Below are 22,226 nucleotides of genomic sequence, written 5' to 3'. Positions count from 1 at the left end.
CCTCTCTTCTCCAAATCAAACTACACCCAGAGGACATCAAATCCTCATATTATCTGCATTTCCTATCATAGGCTGCTATTCCTGTTTATATCACTAACATTTTGCATATTTAAGATTTATTTTTAATTCTAAATGTACAGGCCAAATAATGGTTCTATCTCCTCTGTAGTGTAATAGCGTAGATGATTCCAGCTATTCAGTAACATGAAATATCTGAGTTGAAAAAGTACACTCTTAAATATAATCACAAATTCTACAGGAAACAGAGCTTTATTTTGCTTCAAGGAGTAACAAAATCTCTAAGCTTTTAGGAGTTGTTCTCAGAGACAAAGGAGTGTACCGAATTATTTGGTTACAGGGTCAACATCTCCTTAGGAAATGATAATTTTTAAAACCAACATTACCGTGTGTATGGCACATATATCCACTGCCAGAACTGAGGTCCTGGATCTCTGAATCTCAAGCTTGTTATGAAGCATTATGCTGCCCTTTGGTGACAGCAGCTTGGAAAACAACACCTGTGCCAGCAAAATGACTGAGATTATTTAGAAAGAGTTGTGAGTAACCCTGGGGAAAGGCAGCTAAAGTGGCTGGTTATACAGTCAGTCATCAAATGGTATTTGTAAAAGAAAAGTATCTCTGGAGCAAGACTGGCACAGTCATTCATACTTGTGAGGAACAAGTACTAAGTTTACCAAAATTAGTTTTTTTTTTTTTTTTTGAGGGTCTGGGGATGGAACCCAGCAGCATTCGACCTCCGAGCTATACCCCATGCCCTATTTTTTATTCTTTATTTTGAGACAGGGTCTCACTGAGTTGCAGAGGGCCTCACTAAGTAGCTGAGGCTGTCGGTGAACCGTGATCCTCCAGTCTCAGCCTCCCGAATGCTGGGATTACAAGCGTGCGCCACCACGCACGGCTACTCTTTCCATTTTTTAAAACAGGGATTGATTCGGCATTTATAACATAGACAACATTTATAAATTAATTTTTATAGTGGCTTAATTGTAAAGGTGGCACACAGTCTCTATTAAAACTTGTGAACATCACAGCAATGTAGAGCATTATATAAGCTTCCAATCTACTTCCCCCTCTCTCACCTCACTCCCAAGATAAAAGCTGTTACCGAATTTATAAAAATGGCATTTTTGTTGCAAGTTTCAGGCAAATGTCTGTTTCTTTAGTTAGAGCCTGTGATGATATGCTGCACTTTTGAAATGCCTAGTAGAGACATGTCATTCTCTCCTTCTGCTATTTTGCAATAAGCAGTCCACAAATATTTCTTGCGACGGGAAATGAATCTCCCAAATCTCACTGCTGACTCATGGTGACTTAAAGCCATGTGCAGAACAAATCTCTGAAGACATTATGCACAGACAACCAAAGCCATGATCAATATGCTTCCTCATGGATGATCTGCAGGTTTTGTTTTGCTTTTGAATGTACATGTGAATAATTGAGTCTATTCATTTACTTAGGTTTCAAAAGTGTCAGATCATTTGTCTTAATCCAGCACATCTTCCCATTTATAGAAACATGCTAAGACCTAAAATGCCCAGATTGTTGTGCCTGTGCCCCACCTGAGTTCAGTGGCAGCTCTGTTTTCCCCCTTTCCTGCCCTCAACTCCTACTCATCCCAGGGAGTTTGCTACCACAGTTGTGAGAGGTTGTGTTAGGAAGGAGACCTGAAATGTGGCCAGAGCCCCTCGGTGTTAACATGTAGGGATTTTTCTTTTTCATAAAAACAGATGACACCATGAAATGTGAACACTGTTCTTAAGAAAAGTATGCCAAGGTCACTGTATTATTTCTACATTGCAGCGTGGCAGGATAAATTACATCTGCACATTCTTTTTTTGAGGCCCATTGTTCAGAAATATTGCTTGCTGCTGGGTTTTTGTTCTGTTTGTTTTAATAAGAGATTAGGAGAAAAATGTCAACATGCTTCTTTTCCTTCCATGAAGCAAAAACTGGTAGAGCTGAAAGGAGAAATACAGAAATCTAGGACTATATTTGGGGACTTCATAATCTTCTCTTCTCAGAACTCCTGGAACAGCCTTCCAATAATTGCTGGAGTAATTAGACACCATAGTTAAAAAACAAAACCTGCTGGGCGTGGTGGCGCACGCTTGTAATCCCCGCGCCTGGGAGGCAGAGACAGGAGGATCGCGCAGGTTCGAAGCCAGCTGCGCGCGCTGGCTTAGGAGACCCTGTTTCCAAATAAAAATGTAAAAATAGGTCTGGGAGTGTAGCCCGGAGGTAGAAGGGCTTCCAGGAACCCCAGTACCACAAAAAACCCCCCAAACCCCAACAAAACCCAAATAGAACAATAAAGTCCCTTCAGTCTATATCTCATACCTTGTACAAACATCAATTCAAAAGACTTGTGGGCTTAAATATGAAACAAAACAATATGATTTTAGTGAAAACTATTGGAAAGATTTGGGGGACTTGGGCTAAAGAAAGAGTTCTTAGATTTGTCATCAAAACCACACATAATTAAAATAATCTGATAGAATGGACCCATCAAAATTTAAACTGTTGCTCCATGAAAGCCAACACACAGAGGATGAAAAAACAAACTAGAGACTGGGAGAAAAATGTGCAAACTGCTTATCTGACAAAGGACTAGTGTCTAGACTTCAATATATATATATATATTTTGGTGGTACTGGGGTTCCTGGAAGCCCTTCCACCCCTGGGCTACACTCCCAGACCTATTTTTATATTTTTATCTGGAAACAGGGTCTCTTATGCCAGCGCGGCTGGCTTTGAACCTGTGCCATCCTCCTGTCTCCGCCTCCCAAGCGCGGGGATTACAAGCGTGCACCACCACACCCGGCTAGACTTCAATATTTTTATTCTGGTTGTGATATACTATAGTTTTACAAAATCTTACCATTTGGGGAAACTGGGTAAAGTGTACACAAGGTTGTTCTATTATTTCATACAAATCTATGTGAATATACAATTATCTCAATAAAAATTTCAATAAAAAAAGTTTCCAGCGATATGATCAAGGTGTGTGTGTGTGTGTGTGTGTGTGTGTGTGTGTGTGTCTTCTTCAAGTCCACATGCTGGATCTGATCTTATTGTGTGTACGTTTTGTGGTGCTCTCTCAGTCACCCTTTAGGTGGGTCTTCTTATTTTCAAATGTGTTAAAAATCTGCTTTGATCAGTTGGAGCACTGTAGATGAGAGGTGGCTCTTCATCCCAGCATCAGGCAGGCTTTGGTACTTTTGCTGCTACACCTTACATCAGTTCCTCCTCTCACTTGATGCTAGTTGGGCTTATTTGCATACTATTTTCTTAAATGGCCACTGAAGAGATTAATGAGTAATATTTACAGTACTCTATCACCTTGGAGGAGAGCCATAATGTGAAACTGGCACTATTACTGCTGGCTCGATCCCTCTTTACTGAACCCACCAGCAGCTTTAGCTTTGACTCTTCAACACCGAAGGTTTATTATTCTTATCATCAGTCTTGAAGGAGTTATAGTGCTTCCTTCTTGATCGTCACATAATTTTGGTAAAACACAGAACATCCTTCCTATTCTTAAAGACTACGGACATGCATACAGAAATCATGAAACCCAAGGGTGGTGATGATAGAACTGGTTCTGAATTTGATGTATCTATCTAGACCCCTAATCTAACATTAATTCTCATTTCCAGATATTAAAGAAGCCTCTTTATAAGTCACACCACAGAGCAGTGACACTGTCCTATTAATAGATATGACTTTGCTGTATCGTTCAAGATTTAAATTTCCTGCTTGCCATCATTTCTTTTTAAAAGCACTTAAAGTGGTCTTAGGTAGAGATTGATTGATTATTTTGGGTACAGATGCACAATGCCTAAACTGCATGTTCTAGTTGTTTCTTCATTAATTAACAGCCCTGTTCATTAAAACACTGTGGCCTTTGTCTAATCTACAAACTGTCTGCTGTAACTATTAGTTTTTTCTAGTGTTATGCCATCAACCAGCATTTCTGTGAAACTGAAATGCCAACATCACAAACCCTGTGACATTCGTACCAATTCTTGAAGAGCTGTGGCTAATTACACATACAAAGTTGGAACCATTGCTCCAATTCAGCACATCAACACAATCGATCTCTAGCTATTTTGGCTCCTGTTTTGTGTGCGCACTTCAAGTGGCACGGGCCGGGCTAGCAAGCCAGCATGCCTCCTCACATCGTCCCTGCAGGAAAAGAATTTGTGACGTAAACTGCTTTGTAAATTGCAAAGAAACACATCAGTCAGAAAGCTTAAGTTATAATTCTTTGTAATTCAGAAAATTCTATCAGCAAAATGCATATTAAGGAAATGAAATTAAGATCTAGAAATGGCTTTTTACTTAACTCAGAATGGGGACACAAGTGTACAGAAGTGAATCACCTTTTCTGATTTTGTCTCTTGGGAGAACAGACTAAGCTACTGACTACCACTCACAGGGCATCACATGTCATCATCAATCTAGTTTTCAAATATTCCTGAATGTTTTGGAAGATGCATTTGTCATTTACTTATTTATTTTTTATGATGCTGGGGATTGAGGCCAGGGGCATTCTAACTCTGAGCTACACACCCAGTTCAATTTTTTACTCTTTATTTTTGAAACAGGGTCTCAGTGAGTTGCAAAAGGCCTAAGCTGAGGCCTAGCTGAGGCTGGCCATGAACCGTGATCTTCCTGCCTCAGCCCCCCAAGTACTGGGATTACAAGCTTGCGCCACCACACCCGGCTTGGAAGATGCATTTATTATTAGTGTATTTAAAAGAGAATTTGAAATAAATAATTTTTTTAACCAAATGGACTGCTTTGTCCTAGAGTTGAAGATGCGTACACACTTTCAGAACCATGCTGCGTGGTGGTGGTGGTGACAGTGTGACGGAACTTTACCAGGCCGCTCAGCAGCCACTGTGGGAGGACTCAGGAGTAGGCGCAGGTGGGGCTGGAGAAAGTCGAACAAAGAATGAACGGGCATCGTGCCCTGGGGACAGTGACTGAGAGGGGTTGGGAAATGGCACAGCTGGGATGAGCCTCGTTGGCTGGAGACACAGAGGAAATCAGAAGGACTTCGTGGGTGAAGTCATTTGAGTAGCACCAATAAAATCTGTCTCTGTAGATCCTCCCTGCTTTGGTTAGTCGATGCTTGGAATGTTTTACATGAGTTACTCACTCAGGTTTTCCCACATCTGTTAAGTGTCAATCTCTTTCTGGAAAGCATTTCCATCAACCACATCTATCTGACAATGTTCATATATCCCAGCGGTTCTCAGGGAAGGCAGAAGTTTGGAAACACCCCATTCCAAATGACAGTTTACACCCTGTCTCCAAGGAAAACTCAGGGAAAGGTTTTATCAAGCATTAGGGGGCCACAGGTTGAGACGATGGGTCAGGGGCAGGAAGTGGGTGCCCCTTTTGGGGGAGAAGAGCAACAGTACAAGATTTGGAAACAGCGGGACCTTCTGGTTCCCCCAGGAGTTCATCCTAGAGTGTCCCTGTGCACCTCAGGTAGCAGGTGGGAGGCTGTGATGAGGACTTCCGCCCTCTCTTGTGTTGATTTCAGAACCTTAGTGATGGATTGATCACTGGCAGGTGCCACCATGCCCGCTCTGTGTAAGGCAGCCACCACGCGATCCCTTCTGTATTTGTGTCTCAAGTTAGGAAGTCACATGTGCATCAGGACAGAGGCTCCCCCTTCCACCACCACGGGAGGTCCATCTATGAGACCTGTAAGCGGCAGTGCACTGTGGGAAGGAGCCCACCTGGCTGGCGACGCATGCCAGGGGGATTCTCTCACATCCTGCTCTTCCCTCCGGGGGGACAGGAGCAGTCTCACTGAGTTCTTTCTGGTGGCCCAACCTCTTCCACCCCAAACCTTATCACACCACGATCGGTTTGAGGCTGATTCAAAAGCACGTGTATTCACAAGGATTGGAGCGAAGCCTCCAAATCATAAACTCCAAGCTGGAAAACCTGGAAACAGGCTGCTGCACCTTGAATTGAGCCCAGATAGTTTATTTTGCAAAATAATCACAAATTAACCAGTTCAATTTAGCTGCAAACCCCGAATCAGATAAAAATGGAGATACCCAAAGTCTCTGAAATAAATGAGATCAAATCAAGTTTTCACTGAATTCAATTTCTAGTTTGTCTATTTTTCATTGACTCCTGGGTTTTCTTTCCTCTTAAGAACTCTGAGTTTACCACTAAATTTTATGACTGATTATTTTAAACAAACACTGCCACCAAAAATACAATTAGAAGATGTATTTGTATTTATCTTGTTTTGTCTGCATGTCGGGCCTCGCACATGCTGGGGAAGTGCTGTGCTACTGAGCTCCATCCCCAGCCCAGTCTTTTAGTTTTATAATAATAAAATTGCAAAGTGAATAGGTTTTTTTAATTTATAAAGATTTAAAATTAAAATTTAAGACACTAAGAAAATTTAAATAAAATTCCTTGAAACAAACAAATGACATATTTCAATCGAGAGAGGCATCTCTAGGCTTGAGAAACTGGTACAGATGAGCCAAACTGAATATAGAGCGAAGCTTGTTTTCTGTTGGTGACGTTTGTCCTGTGCACTGAGTGCACACCTATGATGGGATGCTGGTTGGGCTGCTGAGAGTTGGGTCAGAATTTTTTACTTTACTTTTTTTTTTTTTTTGGTGGTACTGTGGTTTGAACCCCATTCTACCTCTGAACTATACACCCGGCCCTTTTTAGTTTTTATTTTGAAACTGAGTCTCACTAAGTTGCTGAGGCTGGCCTTGAACCTGCAATCCTTCTGTCTCAGCCTCACAAGTACTGAGAGTACAGGTGCCGCTGCGCCCAGCTCAGGATGTTTTACTTGCCCAGGAGTGGCGCCTCTGCCCCTTGAGCTGCTCTTTCCTGAACCGACAAGATTGCTCTTGTGCTTTGAGTTCTAGAAAGTCTGCCCTTCCTTCTTGCTCTAGAGTATTTACATAGTTGGGTATAATTAACTGCCCTGTGAGGCTTATTTTATTTATTGGTGCCCTCCTATTGTGAATTCACTTTACAAATGTATGTTGAATACCATAGACATGCAGGAGGGACGCTGTGCTTCGCCACCTCGAGGGGTTTAGAAGCTATCTGGGAATGACAAGACACACACAGGACAACTCACAGAATGAGGCTTTGTGCCATGGGAGCGGTGGCTCCTTGAGAACAAACAGCTTACCATGGAGGTACCTGCTCTGCCCAGGGCGGGCCCTCACTGAAATTTTTTTTGAATATACTTTTATTGTTGCATTGTAGTCCTGCATCATAATACAGTCCTCACTGAATTTTGAAGTTCCCTTTAGTACAAGGTTCAGTAAAACCCAATTAGCACACTGCTTAATTAATCCATTAAGATAAAATTCTGAAAAAGAGCTAGCTAGACACTGAAAAACTGGAATACGTTAATTGGCCTATAATTTTTTCTCACCTACCTCATTAGCATTATTGACACTAATTGCAAAGAAAGAGTGAGTGGCTTCTTGTGGCAAGATGTCTGGGCGTCAGTGTGCGCTTGTTTTCATTAGTCTAAGCTAAAGAAGAGTAATTACTGGATGTCCCTTCTGTGATTTATACTACTGGCCAATACTATCTTCTTTTGGGGTCATTAGATGATTTCTTTTTTCTTTTAAGTAGTATGATGAGCTTTTTCACCAGAGGCTGCGCCAGTGTTCCAGTGTTCCAGCTTGGCTGGTGCTAGATATGGCGGCACACACCTGTGATCCCAGTACTTGGGAGGCTGAGACAGAAGGATCACAGGTTCAAAAGCAGCCTTAGCAACCTAGCGAGACCCTGTTTAAAAAAATAAAATTTGTTTTTCATACACCAAAAAAAAAAGAAAGGAAAAAAGAAGAAAGAAAAAAGATGGGCTGATGGTAGAAGAAAAACAAAGTAAGAGTTTATTCCTTTTATTTAAGCATGTTTTAGGCCAAACCTCTCTATGTCTTGACTTTTAGAGGAAATGGGGCTCCTAAAGGCCAGGCAGAAGCAGCATGTATTTTATTTTATTTAGTTTTGGTGCTGGGGGTTGAACCCAGGGGCATTCTACCTCTGAGCTACCCCTGCCTCGACCTTTATATTTTTTATTTTGAAACAGGATTTTGCTAAGTTGCTGAGAGCTTTACTAAATTATTGAGGCTGGCCTGGAACCTGCGATCCTCCTGTCTCATCCGCTCAAGCACTGGGATTATAGGTGTGTGCCACCACGCCCGGCAGCCTGCATGTTTGTACATTCGTTCATCGGTGCGTTGTGATTACACATCACGGTGTGGGTCACACAGTACGAGCGCACGCACCGGCGCCTGCTGTGTTCCCTCGGAATCTCACCCCCCCCAGTACGTGGTAGTGAGATTGGTAGTGAGCGCTGCACAGGCGGACACGATATTATTTGAACTGTTTCCTTAATCCTCCTTTTGTCCTTCCCCCTCTCTCTTCCCCAGGCTCCTTCCACTAGTCTACTGGTCTCTCTCCTCATTTATCTGAATTCCTTTTGTTCCCTGTTTCCTCTCTAGCTTCCACATATGAGAGAAAAGGTACCATCTTTTACTTTACTGTTTGATCTCACTTAGTATAATATTCTCTAGTTCCACCCATTTTCCTATAAATGACATAGTTCTGCTCTCCTTCATGGCTGAGCAGAGTTCCATTGTGTGTATCTACCCCATATTCTTTTTGTTTTGTGTGTTGCTGGGGATGGAACCCAGGGGCATTCTACCTCTGATACATCCCCAGCCCTATTTTTAATTCTTTATTGTTGAAACAAGGTCTCACTGAATTGCAAAGGGCCTCACTAAGTAGCTGAGTCTGTCCTTGAACCCAGCTTCTCCTGTCTCAGCCTCCCGAATGCTGGGATTTCAAAGCATGTGCCACCATGCTCGACTTATTCTTTATCTGTTTAAAACCTGTATTTTTTCTCTGAGGCATGAGGAAGGCAGAACCCTGAGAACCACAGCTGCTGAATTGTCAGTGGGGTTGCATTTCACTTGTTGGTAGGATGTGAAAATGGTGGTCATGTATAAATATATGCATGTATGTGTACACACACACACACACACACACACACACACACACACACACATGTTGGTGGGGTTTCTACCAGCTCCATCCTCACCCCTCCCCTTTTAAAATTTTTTTTGAAACAGTCTCACTAAGTTGTCACTACCTTACTAAGTAGCTGAGGCTGGCAGCAAACTTGTGATTCTCCTGTCTCAGCCTCCCGAGTACTGGGGTTACAGGCATGTGCCATCATGCCCGGCTGATGGTATACTTTTAAAAAGTGAATTTTGTGGTATGTGAATTATAATAAAAAAAAATTATAAAAAAGTAATATTGTTGAGCTGGGGCTGTAGCACTGAAAAAAAATTAGCAGGTCATGGTGGCACATGCTTGTAATCTCAGTACTTGTGAGGCTGATACAGGAGGATTGCTGGTTTAAGGACAGCCTCAGCAACTTAGTGAGATCTTGTTTAAAATAAAAAAAATAAATGGACTAATGGGATAGTTTAAGGGATAATGCCCCTCTGGGTTAATCATATATATATATATATATGAATTATTATATGAATTATTATAATATGTGTTTTAGTATCACTAGTTTTTTTTGTATATTACTGGTGATTGAACCCAGGGGTATTCTATTTCTGAGCTACATCCCCAGGCCTATTTTATATTTATTTATTTTTGTCTTACTGGGGATTGAAGCCAAGGAATTCTACTTCCAAACTACATCACCAGATCTATTTTTATTTTGAAACAGGGTTGCAGAAGGCCTCACTTAGTTGTTGAACCCTCGATCCTCCTATCTCAGCCTCTCAAGTACTGGGATTACAGGTGTGAGCCACTACCCAGGATCTCCTTGCTTTTCCCCCCATACCCTAGGCTTCAGTGTAAAACATCATATGCCACCCAGAGGTGAAATCCCCATGATTCCCTGGTGTATCTGACCCACTTTCCTTCTATATGTCCTGGCAAATAGGAACCAGTTTGATCTAAGGCCTAGACTTGCCTTTCTTCCCTCTTACCCACCATGATTGTTTTCCCTTGTAAGCACCAAAGTACATTTTATTATCTAAGATGATATATTTCCCCTTTATCATAGTGTGTGTCATCTGGTGTTAATGTACTTTGTGGAAACATCATGTTCTTCATTGAGTGTTTCAAGTAGGAGCCTCTCTCTGTTCGTGTCCCATGTGTCCCCGTCTGTTTACTTGTACAGAAGCTTTCAGAAGTTGATGTTGGTGCTCGGTCAACTAGGCTCATAGAGAAAGACAGGAGAGACAAAAGCTCAAGAATGGAAATCCACAGAAGACTTTCCTAGCAGAATGCATCACTGCAAATTGAGAGTGCATATTAGCTTCCAGCGCAATCTCTGATGGACATACAAAAGTTAACTATCCTCAAAGCACATATGTTTTTTTTTTTCCAAGTTTTTTTTTCTTTTTTTTCAAAATGGCGACCGAGGGACACAGCACTTCTCAGTAGCTGAAGCAAATAAAGTTTAAATACTTAGAAAGCAGTGTCTAAATCAACAAAATAAATACATACCAGGAACCAAAACACATCCAGGTACCTCGGCGGAACCCTGAACTTGAAGAAGAAGAACAAAGATTGGACACGGGAACTGCTGCGGATACAATCGGAATGCTGATCGGAACGCTGATCGGCGGGCTGCTTTTGCAGCTGCCCAAGGAGCTGCCTGCCCGATATTACCACGGCAAGATAATTTGGGACTAAAAACGGATGTAGGACCGCATCTTAAGCAGCGAGCAGCACCCACCAGAATTCTGTGTGCCCACCAGCGACCGGATCACAACTGCAGAGACTCCCATGGATTCCTGCACCAATTCAGGTACCTGAGGGCGCCCTGGTAAGTTGGAATCCTAGTGTGTGCGCAGCCTCAACCCCCCAGCACGGGCTCAAGCCTCAGAACAGAGCACTCTCCTCGCGCAACTTGCCTGCGCCACAGTCCCCTGCTGGTAGTCAGTACCTGTACACTGCCACCCCTAAATTGGAGCCTGCTTGTGTGTCTAGCCCCTGCCACCTTGCCAGAGCCTGCCTTCCAGGCTGCGAAAGCCCTGGGTGACCCAGAAATCTCCTTGGGGCACCCCCAGCTTCTACGTCTCGCGGGAGGCAGAGACCATTGCTGGACACTGCGCACTGGACCCTTGAGCACCTATCCTGCACACCTGGCCCACTGCTGGGTGTTCCCACCCTCCTGGTAGCCAGATGCTTAGTTCTAAGCGAGAACACAGCTCAATACACCTTGGAAGAGCATACCAGCAGCAATAGACAGCTGCATCCACTCTCACTTGGGTCCAGTATTAGCAGTGCATCCAGCCTGCACTCTTGGAATAGGCAGAGCTCTGGCAGTAAGTGTGGGCATCCAGGAACCAGCATCCATTTGCCCAGGGTACATCTTGGGACCACACCGGCTAGCCCAGCTGGAATTTCCAGAGACACAAGAAAATCCATCGGGCCACAAAATCTGCTCAGGACCTCAGGGGGAGGTTCCAATTATACCTTGGTCATTCTCCACCCCTGCTGTAGGGAATAACAGGCTGGAGGCTAGGGTGGTGAGTGCAGAGGTGCTGACCACAGGTTAGAATTTCGCAGAACTTGTGAATTGTACAGAATCAAATAACAGTGAAATCAGACATCCGGACACATAAACCTAAAGCAGCTAAAGGAGAGGAAAGTGTCCAAACACCCAGAGTGACTTAAGAAGATAAAAACAGAGTACAAAGAAAACTAAGAGACATTGGATGGTATTCTGAAAGCTACCAAAGCAATCAGATATGCACATATTATATGGACCTGACCCCATATGCGTAAATAAGGAGGACTGTTTGTTTTACTTTTAATGTGGATGTTTTGTTTTATTTTGCTTTTACAGTGCTTTTGTTTTGGTATGGTTATTGCTGTTTTATTTTTTTTTCTTTTAACCCACACTTCTTTTACTTTAACTTGTTGAGATATATATATATATATATATATATATACACATTGGATAGTTTGCCTTATTTTTTTATTTCACACAGCTGCTAGTTCCTTTTATTTTATTCTTGTTCTTTTTTCCTCTTTCTTCTTTTTTCCTTCCTTTTTTCACTCTCCTCCTTTGATTGGTTTTCCTTCATTTTTCTTGGATTACATAATAGTCTTGGTATCTTGTGTGGATTCTTTTTTTTTATGTCTGTCTGCTCCTTCCATCATCCCTATTTACAAACCTACCCACACTAACCTACATACTTTACTCCCCCCAAACTTTTCCCCATAATATACCTCCTGGTTTAATACTCAAAGTATCTCTTATATCCATAATTACTCTACTAACGACAAGAGTCCTAGTAGTTAACTCTCTCTCATTCCTAGCAAGTTATTACCTTATCATACTTAAAGTCTTTCTCAACCTAACATATCCTCTACCTAATCCGACTCCTTTACCAATCACCCCAGCTCCTTACACATCACCCGCCCTCAACACTGGAAAGGCTCTGCTGACTAACCAATACCCCCAAACTCCTAATATTAAGATTTGACTAAGCACAGTACTCACGAACGATGGGTAGAAATCAGAAAAAACAGGACAGAGAATGCTATAAATATGAGAACCAGGAATTATGAAGAGACAGCAGAAATCATGAATACTGACCTACTAGAAATGCAAGAAGGGGAGTTCAGAATCTTGATGTTCAATATGATGAAAGGATTTAAAACAAGTATAGAGGAGGTTAAAGGTGAATTAGAAACACTAAAAAAGAATCAGAAAGAGGTCTGGAATGAAATGAAAGAGGCAATAAGTGAAATGAAGACAGCAATAGAAAGAAATTCTGGAAGATTAGATGAAATGGAAAACGGAATATCAATATTAGAAGACAGTACATCCCAAACCGAAAACACAGTCAGCGATATACAGAAATATTTACAGCAACAAAACCTAAACATCCAGCAATTATGGGATAATATGAAGCACCCTAATTTACGGATAATAGGCATTGAGGAAGGGATAGAGGTACAGACCAAGGGCATCTGTAATATCTTCAAGGAAATAACCTAAGAGAATTTTCCAAATATGGAAAGAGACTTGAATCTTCAAGTCCAGGAGGCATACAGAACTCCACTGAGACAGGACCAAAGAAAAACCACTCCACGCCACATAATAACCAAATTGACCAGCATAGAGGCCAAGGAAGGAATCTTAAAAGCAGTGAGGACAAAAGGACTGGTGACATATAGAGGCAAAACAATAAGAATCACCCCAGACTATACAACCCAGGTCAGGAATGCTAGGAGAGACTGGTACGACGTGATTCAGACCCTGGAAGAAAATAACTTCCAGCCAAGACTCATCTATCCAGCAAAACTACTATTCAAGATCAATGGGGAAGTCAAAGTCTTTCAGGATAAACAGAATCTCAAAAAATTCATGAATTCAAAGCCAACACTAGAGAAAATTCTTAAAGAAATAAATCATAAGGAAGAAAAAAGAAGCAGACTTCAGAATCAGAGAAGAGAGGAAGTTAATAAGTGGGCCATTTAAGTAAAGAAGAAAGATCACACCACCCAAGAGTAGACAGAACACAAAATGGCAGAAAACAAAAATCATATTTCAATAATATCTCTTAATGTCAAAGGACTTAACTCACCAATCAAAAGACATAGACTGGCAATGTGGATTAGGAAACATAATCCAAATATATGCTGTCTGCAAGAAACTCACCTCACAGCCAAAGACATTCACAGGCTGAAGGTGAAAGGATGGAAAAAGATATACCATGCCACCAGTGACCAAAAAAGAGCAGGGGTAGCAACCCTGATATCCAACAAAACAGACTTTAAACTAAAACACATCAAAAGAGACAAATCAGGGCACTTCCTTTTATTAAAAGGAACAATACACCAAGAAGATATAATGATAGTAAATATTTATGCCCCAAATGTGGGTGCAACCACATTTGTAAAACAAACCCTTCTGGACATAAGATCCCAAGTAGACCCAAATACAATAATTCTGGGAGACTTTAATATGCCTCTCACACCACTGGATCGATCTTCAAGGCAAAAGATGAGTAAAGACGCTTTAGAACTAAAGGAAACCATAAACTAAATGGACCTAATAGACGTTTTCAGAGTATTTCAACCAGGAACTACAGAATACACTTTCTTCTCAGCAGCTCATGGAACCTTCTCCAAAATAGATCACATCCTGGGACACAAAGAAAATGCCAGCAAATTCAAAAGATGTAATATAATTCCATGCATCTTTTCAGACCACAATGGAATAAAAGTAGAAATCAACAACAGGAAACTCGAAAGAAAGTATTCAAATTCATGGAGAATGAATGATACACTATTGAATGACGAATGGGTAAGAGCAGAAATTAGGGAAGAAATAAAGAAATTTATGGAAACAAACGAAAACAGAGAAACAACCTACCAAAACCTATGGGACACCATGAAGGCAGTACTAAGAGGAAAGTTTATTGCATTGAGTGCCCACATAAAAAGGACGGAGAACCACCAAGTAAAGAACCTAATGACACAACTCAAGGACCTAGAAAGACTGCAACAGTCTATTCCCAAAGCCAGCAGAATACAAGAAATCATCAAAATTAGGGCAGAAATAAATGAAATAGAGAACAAAAAAACAATTCAAAGAATCAATAAAACAAAAAGTTGGTTCTTTGAAAAGATTAAAAGAATTGATAAACCCCTGGCCAACCTAACCAAAAGAAAAAGAGAATCAACTCAAATTATCAAAATTAGAAATGAAAAAGGAGATATCACCACTGATAGTGAAGAAATTCAAAATAATATCAGAAACTACTTTAAAAATTTATACTCCGGCCGGGCGTGGTGGCGCACGCTTGTAATCCCCGCGCTTGGGAGGCAGAGACAGGAGGATCGCGCAGGTTCGAAGCCAGGCACGCATGCTGGTTTAGGAGACCCTGTTTCCAAATAAAAATGTAAAAAAAGGTCTGGAAGTGTAGCCCGGAGGTAGAAGGGCTTCCAGGAACCCCAGTACCACCAAAAAAAAAAAAAAAATTTATACTCCAATAGATTTGAAAACCTGGATGAAATTGATAGATTTCTAAGCACAGTTAACCTTCCTACACTCAACCAAGAGGACAGAGCAAGCCTAAACCAACCAATAACAACCAAAGAAATAGAAATGGCAATAAAAATTCTTCCACCAAAGAAAAGCCCAGGCCCAGATGGGTTCCCAGCTGAATTCTACAAAACCTTCAGTGAACAACTAATACCAATACTTCATAACATGTTCCGGGAAATTGAAAGAGATGGAACTCTTCCAAATTCCTTCTATGAGGCCAGTATCACATTAATCCCCAAACCAAATAAAGATACCTCAAGAAAGGAAAACTACAGACCAATATCCTTAATGAACATAGATGCAAAAATTCTAAACAAAATACTAGCTATACGCATTCAAAACTATATCAAGAGAATAATACATCATGACCAAGTCGGTTTCATCCCAGAAAAACAAGGCTGGTTCAACATACGCAAATCAATACATGTTATTCACCACATAAATAGAACCAAGAACAAAAACCACATCATCATAGCAATAGATGCTGAAAAAGCATTCGACAAAATCCAACACCCATTTATGTTAAAAACACTGCAAAAAATTGGGATAGAAGGAAAGTACTTCAACATCATCAAGGCAATATACTGCAAACCCAAAGCCAACATTATATTGAATGGGGAAAAACTGCAAGAATTTCCGCTACAGTCAGGAACAAGACAAGGATGCCCACTATCACCACTCCTTTTCAATATAGTCCTTGAGACTCTTGCTGCAGCAATCAGACAAGAGAAGGAAATCAAAGGAATCCACATAGGAAGAGAGGAAGTAAAATTATCCTTATTCGCAGATGACATGATCCTTTATCTGGAAGACCCAAAGAACTCAACCAAAAGACTTCTGGACCTGATTGACAAATTCAGCAAAGTCGCAGGTTACAAAATCAACCTAAAGAAATCAGTGGCCTTTCTTTATGCCAACAACAAACCCACAATGAAGGAAACAAAAACAACAATTCCATTCACTATAACCTCAAAACCAATAAAATACCTAGGAATAAACCTAACCCAAGATGTAAAAGACCTCTACAACAAAAACTATAAAACATTAAAGAAAGAAATAGAAGAAGACCTTGGAAGATGGAAAGATCTCCCGTGCTCATGGATAGGCAGAATAAATATCATCAAAATGGCCATTCTGCCCAAACTGATCTATAGGTTCAATGCAATTCCCATTAAAATACCAGTGACATTCTTCAGAGACCTAGAAAAATCAATCATGAACTTCATATGGAGAAAGAAAAGACCTAGAATAGCCAAAGCAATTCTCAATAACAAGAAACACGCAGGAGGCATTACAATCCCAGACGTCAAACTATACTATAGAGCAATAGTAGTAAAAACAGCATGGTACTGGCACAAAAACAGATATACTGACCAGTGGATTAGAATAGAAGATACAGAAACAAACCCACACATCTTTAGTCAATTAATCTTTGACAAAGGGGCCAAACACATACGCTGGAGAAAAGACAGCCTTTTCAACAAGTGGTGCTGGGAGAACTGGCTAACCATTTGTAAAAAGATGAATCTAAACCCCTATATCTCACCTAACACAGGAATCAACTCAAGATGGATCAAAGACTTAGAAATTAGACATGAGACGGTGAAGTTAGTAGAGGAGAACATAGGTTCAACACTACAACATATTGGCACAGGCAGTAACTTTCTCAACAAAACCTCCAAAGCTCAGGAAATTAAAGCAAGAATAAACAAGTGGGATAACATCAAACTAAAAAGTTTCTTCTCATCAAAGGAAACTATCAATAACCTAAAGAGGAAGCCTACAGAATGGGAAAGGATCTTTACCAGCCACCATTCTGATAGGGGGCTAATATCCAGAGTATACAAAGAGCTCAAAAGGCTCAACGCTAGCAAAACTAACAACCCAATCAAGAAATGGGCAAATGAACTAAATAGACACTTCACAAAAGAAGAGATACAAAGGGCTAATAGATACATGAAACGATGTTCTTCATCACTGGCCATCAGGGAGATGCAAATCAAAACTACACTGAGATTCCATCTAACCCCAGTCAGAGTAGCAAGCATAAAGAAATCAAACAACAACAAATGCTGGCGAGGATGTGGGGAAAGAGGAACTCTTTTACACTGTTGGTGGGAATGCAAACTAGTTCAGCCACTATGGAGATCTGTGTGGAGATTCCTAAGAAAGGTGGGAATAGATCCACCATATGATCTAGCTATACCATTCCTGGGTATCTTTCCAAAGGGGTTGTATTCAGAGAAATACAGCAACATATGCATACCTATGTTCATAGCAGCACAATTTGTAATAGCCAAAATATGGAACCAACCCAGATCACCATCAACAGATGAATGGATAGCAAAACTGTGGGAAATACACACAATGGAATTCTATTCAGCCATAAAGAAGAACAAAATTATATCATTTGCAAGAAGATGGAAAGCCCTGGAGAGCATCATGTTAAGTGAGATCAGCCAAGCACAGAAGGAGAAGATACACATGTTTCCTCTAATATGCCCAAACTAGAAAACACAAAGGATACCAGTGGGACTCCAGATATTAGAGGGGAAATACTAGCTAAGTTTTAATGGAAAGATAGGAGAGGAGAAAGGCCAATCTTGATTAATGAGGGTCTACACCTGAACATGTGTAAAATTATGAATAAGACATGGTTAACCTGGACAACCATTGGTAGGGGGGGGAGAGAAAACGGGGGCGGGGGTTGGAGAGGGCACCAAATATAGTGTAAATGTATACTACTTATGTTCAATAAAAAATTGTTAAAAAAATTCTTTAGCCAGAAAAAAAAAACAATAAAAAAAATAAAAAGAATCAATGACATTAAAAAAAGCACATTTGTTAGTGGCTTTGCAAAAAGTATTTCATTAATAATATTTTCTCAGTTGAAGGAACATTTAAAGTTTTCTACCATTTGAACATCTAGATCACAAAGAAATTTCATAGATATGCAATGTCATTTATTTTAATATTAGTTTCAATTTTGCTAACTATGTGAATCTTCACAGTATTTCTTTTATTAAATCTGTCATGGTTCTGAGATATCTATTTATATCTCTAATTGTTTCTAGCAATCCATCAAAATCATTCAAGACTGGTCATGCCATAAATCAAGTATACTCTTAAATTGAGTAAGACGGAGGGCCTGTTCATAGATGATCTTGAACAAATTTAATAAGTTCTTCTTCCTGTTGTTCATTTGTACCATGGAAAAACCGATTAAAAATGAATATGTCTTCTTTACCTACTGGCTTAGGAAAGACTGCGATGATGATAAAAACAAAAAAAACAACCCAGGAAATTTCTAGGCATTTAGAATGACAATTTTTGTTTTCCCCAGATAGGAGACACAGCACATCAGAATATTTATCAATACAACTTAATGACAAATTATCCTCAGAGCTGAATCCGAGGAATGCACAGTGCATCCCTTATTTCTATCCGAACCCATTTCTCTGTTGTTGTTCACCAAGCCACTTTCAGATTCCCATTTGTTTTTTGAAGTGTACATGTTGGAGTGAGGATGCCTTATTATGTCTAAGCGCTTGTGTATGTGTGTATGGTTCTGGGGGAGAAACTCAGGGCCGTTCTACCTCTCAGCTACACCCTCAGCCTTGTTTTGTTCTGTTTCGTTTTGGTTGCTGAGAGTCTAAGTTGCAGAGGTTGGTCTCAAACCTGTGATCCTCCTGTCTCAGCCTCCCAAGTACTGAGATTATAGGCATGTGTCACCATGCCAGGCTATGTCTAGTTTTTATCTTAAGTATAGATGACTCATATTGTACAAAAGCCATCACTTTTATCTGCCCATAACAGCCATAACAGTATTTGGGATGTTACTGCTGCCGTACTGCACGTCATCAACGTAGCTTAATTAACACACCGTCGCCTGCTTGTGCCCAACATGCGGAGCTGACGAATGGCCTCTGGTGAGTGGTGGTATCCATCCACGGGGCAACGTGCCAGCATTTGGACTGATTAACTTCCTGTGGGACGGAACCAATCATTACAGTAACCTGAAACTCTGTTCCATTCTCCTGCTCTTTTATTTGGTTGTAGGCTATTCCTAACCTCCAGCAGGACTTGATCTGGAGACCATGTTAGCAGCACAGTGATGCCTGAGAGGAGGGATCGTGATTTAGATGCATGAAGCCTCCCATATGTACACAATCAGCAAGCAACGTCATGGAAACAGATCAGCATCCTGATGACTGCAAGACTGTAGTACGAAGTGGGCTCTGGACAAAACTGTTCCAAAGTAGGGGAGGGCATGGGGTGGGAATTGGGGAAGGGTTAAATGATGATGTGTGCGTGTGTGCCTCCACCATCCTGTACCTCGCAATGATGTACGATTACAATGCGCACACACACAAAAAGTAGAGTCTGCCCCAGAAAAGGATGAATTGACAAGAGACGGTATACTCTTTACCACTTCCCAAGCTGCACGGAATGCCTAAATACATGTAAATACAGCAGTGTCAGGCTGACTTTTGTAAAATCCACACAAAAGAAGTTCTGGAGGAAGGTGCACTGGAAGTAGATTACAGCCCGGCTAGAGTAAATGAGGTGAAGTGCAGGAGAGAAAAGGAACAGGGGAGCTACTGGTGAATTCTCCTCTTGAGCCAAGGAGGGCTCTGGGAAATTTCTTTGCTTGGAAAGGAAGCAGCTCTCACCTCTCATTGGCATCCCCGTTTACACTCTTGCTTCCCTTCCCGGCGGGCACAGGAAGCCTGGCAGAAGGGAATTCTGTCAGGTGCACCTCCAGGCAACCTGCTGTGCAGCTGCGGCCATCACAGCCTCCTGCTGTGGCAGGAGCCCCAGAATCTCTCTGCCGGTGTGGGAATGGGGAGACTCTTCCCACCTGTCACCCCATATCGCGGCAGGCAGAGAACAGAATTGTATTAAAGTAAGGGTCCCGGCTTAATAATGAATATTTAAGAGTTACTAAAGTATACTATTCAAAGACCAGCTTTATTTTTATTTATATGTTTATTTTTGGTACTGGGGATCAAATCAAAGGACCAGTTTATATATCCGAGATTGGCATCTCATCAGAAAGTATGAACCGTGTATACTGCTGAGAGTTCTCAGTTTTTCTTTTTCTGTTGTTGGACTCTCGCTTGCTCGTTTAGTTTTGACGGACTCTTATCTTCTTCAAGAGCACAAGCCCAATTCCTCACTTCCATTCAGACTCCACCAATGCAGATTTGGGGATAATTACACTAGAGTTTGGGCAACACATATTTTTGCGCTATTTATTAAAAGAAGATTTACTAGGCAAATTAAGAACGGAAATGAGAGGAGAAGGGGGAAGGTTTAGCATATTTAAGAGGAAACACTTTTCAAGATTCTTAATAGCAGTTATTTGCATTTAAACAATTAATGGAATAATTACAACCAAGCCATCTCATTAATTAAAGAAAACCCAGCAGGATCTTTATTTGGCAACAGTTTGTTAGCAGATTCCCTAAGTATCAACTCATTGGAAAACTGGTAAGAGATAGGCCTCCTCCTAAATTCTAATTACCTGCTTTCCATCATCTGAAATGTTTCCCAAACATTGAGGTTATCACTTCAACAAGCAGCAACTGGCTGCATAAATCAGAATGCAAATGCAAGTCAGCCAGTCCTCCAGGTAGCCCTGAGGCCCCAGGAATTTGCAGATCTATCCCCAGACTAGTAGAAGCATGACAAGCTGGATCAGGAGGAGGGGTTTAATCCAAGGGGCCTGAGACCCATTTTAATTAATTAATTAATTAATTAATTTATTATTTATTTGGTGGTACTGGGGTTCCTGGAAGCCCTTCTACCTCCGGGCTACACTCCCAGACCTATTTTTTATATTTTTGAAACAGGGTCTCTTACGCCAGCGCGGCTGGCTTCGAACCTGCGCGATCCTCCTGTCTCTGCCTCCCAAACTCGGGGGTTACCAGCATGCGCCACCAAGCCCAGCCTGAGACCCATTTTTAAAGCCTCTTGTCACTAGTTCCTTGCAAGGAATTTGCATATTCTGCTCTGATCCTTTTCCTACCTTTGAAAAAGGTACTTAGAACTGGCCCTGGATACTTGCAATTTTCAGAGAAACACAGGGCCAGAACAGTGACCTGACCAGGTGAGCGTTAAACACTGGGATCATCAATTTGGTCACAGTGAGATGCTTAGGACAAAGCTCAGAAACTGGAGATTTTACTATGTTCCATTCTTTCATTTAGCAGAGCCCAGGTTGGGAGCATGAAGGGGCTTTGCCGCTAGTATTTTTTCGTGTGTGGTACAGGGAACTGAACTCAGGGGTGGTCTACCTCCAAGCTACACTGCCAGCCCAATTATAGTTTGAAACAGGGTCTTGCTAAATTGCTGAGGCTGGTCTCAAACCTACAATCCTCCTATCTCAGCCTCCCAAATACTGGGATTACAAGTGTGTACCACCATGCTGGCTACGTATTTTTCTTTCTTTTTTTGTGTATGTGGTACTAGAAATTGAGCCAGAGTTCTATCTCTGAGTTACATCTTCCAGCCTTCATTATTTTTTGTCTTGAAAAGGGTGTCTCTAGGTTATTGAGAGTCTTGCTACATTGCCGAGGCTCTCCTCCAACATGTGATCCTCTTGTCTCAGCCTCCCAAGTACTGGAATTACAGTTGTGTACCACCACATCTGGCGAGATATGTCCAATTTAACTTAATCTCTCTGTGTCTTGACTTCCCTTTCGAAAAAATGAGGATGAAAACTACCTTCTTAATTGGATTGTTGCCAGAGTTTAAATCAGTTAATATTTGTTCTTGAAAAACAATAGCTGATACATAGAAACCACTTTAAAATTTAAATAAAATGAATCCATTTCTTAAATATTTATTGGGTATTTTCTAGGTAACAGGCACTTTTCTAGATTCTGGGGAAAGAGAAACAGCCAGAGTAAAATATCCCTACCCGCTTGGGGCTTCTAGTAGTGAAAGCAGATAAGATAATAAACAAGTGCACTTTGCAGAACACTGGGAGACAGTGTTGTAGAGCATGGTGGCAGAGATGAGAGCTGGCAGGCATTCAGCCTTAAAGAGGGGACTGGAGACTGCTTTTGGGAACAGGCTCAAG

At 41.2% G+C, this 22,226-nt stretch overlaps 1 protein-coding gene across 5 annotated transcripts in view; it reads right to left on the bottom strand.

Moving 5' to 3' along the window:
- Nucleotides 1-22,226, bottom strand: part of KCNQ5 (potassium voltage-gated channel subfamily Q member 5) — a gene marked incomplete at both ends in the record, with an annotated part of 602,709 nt that overhangs the window by 156,588 nt on the left and 423,895 nt on the right. The window lies entirely within an intron of this gene.

Source organism: Muscardinus avellanarius (genome assembly GCF_963383645.1).
Source record: "Muscardinus avellanarius genome assembly, chromosome: 8".
Taxonomy (NCBI): domain Eukaryota; kingdom Metazoa; phylum Chordata; class Mammalia; order Rodentia; family Gliridae; genus Muscardinus; species Muscardinus avellanarius.
This window is presented reverse-complemented; position numbering and strand designations above follow the sequence as displayed.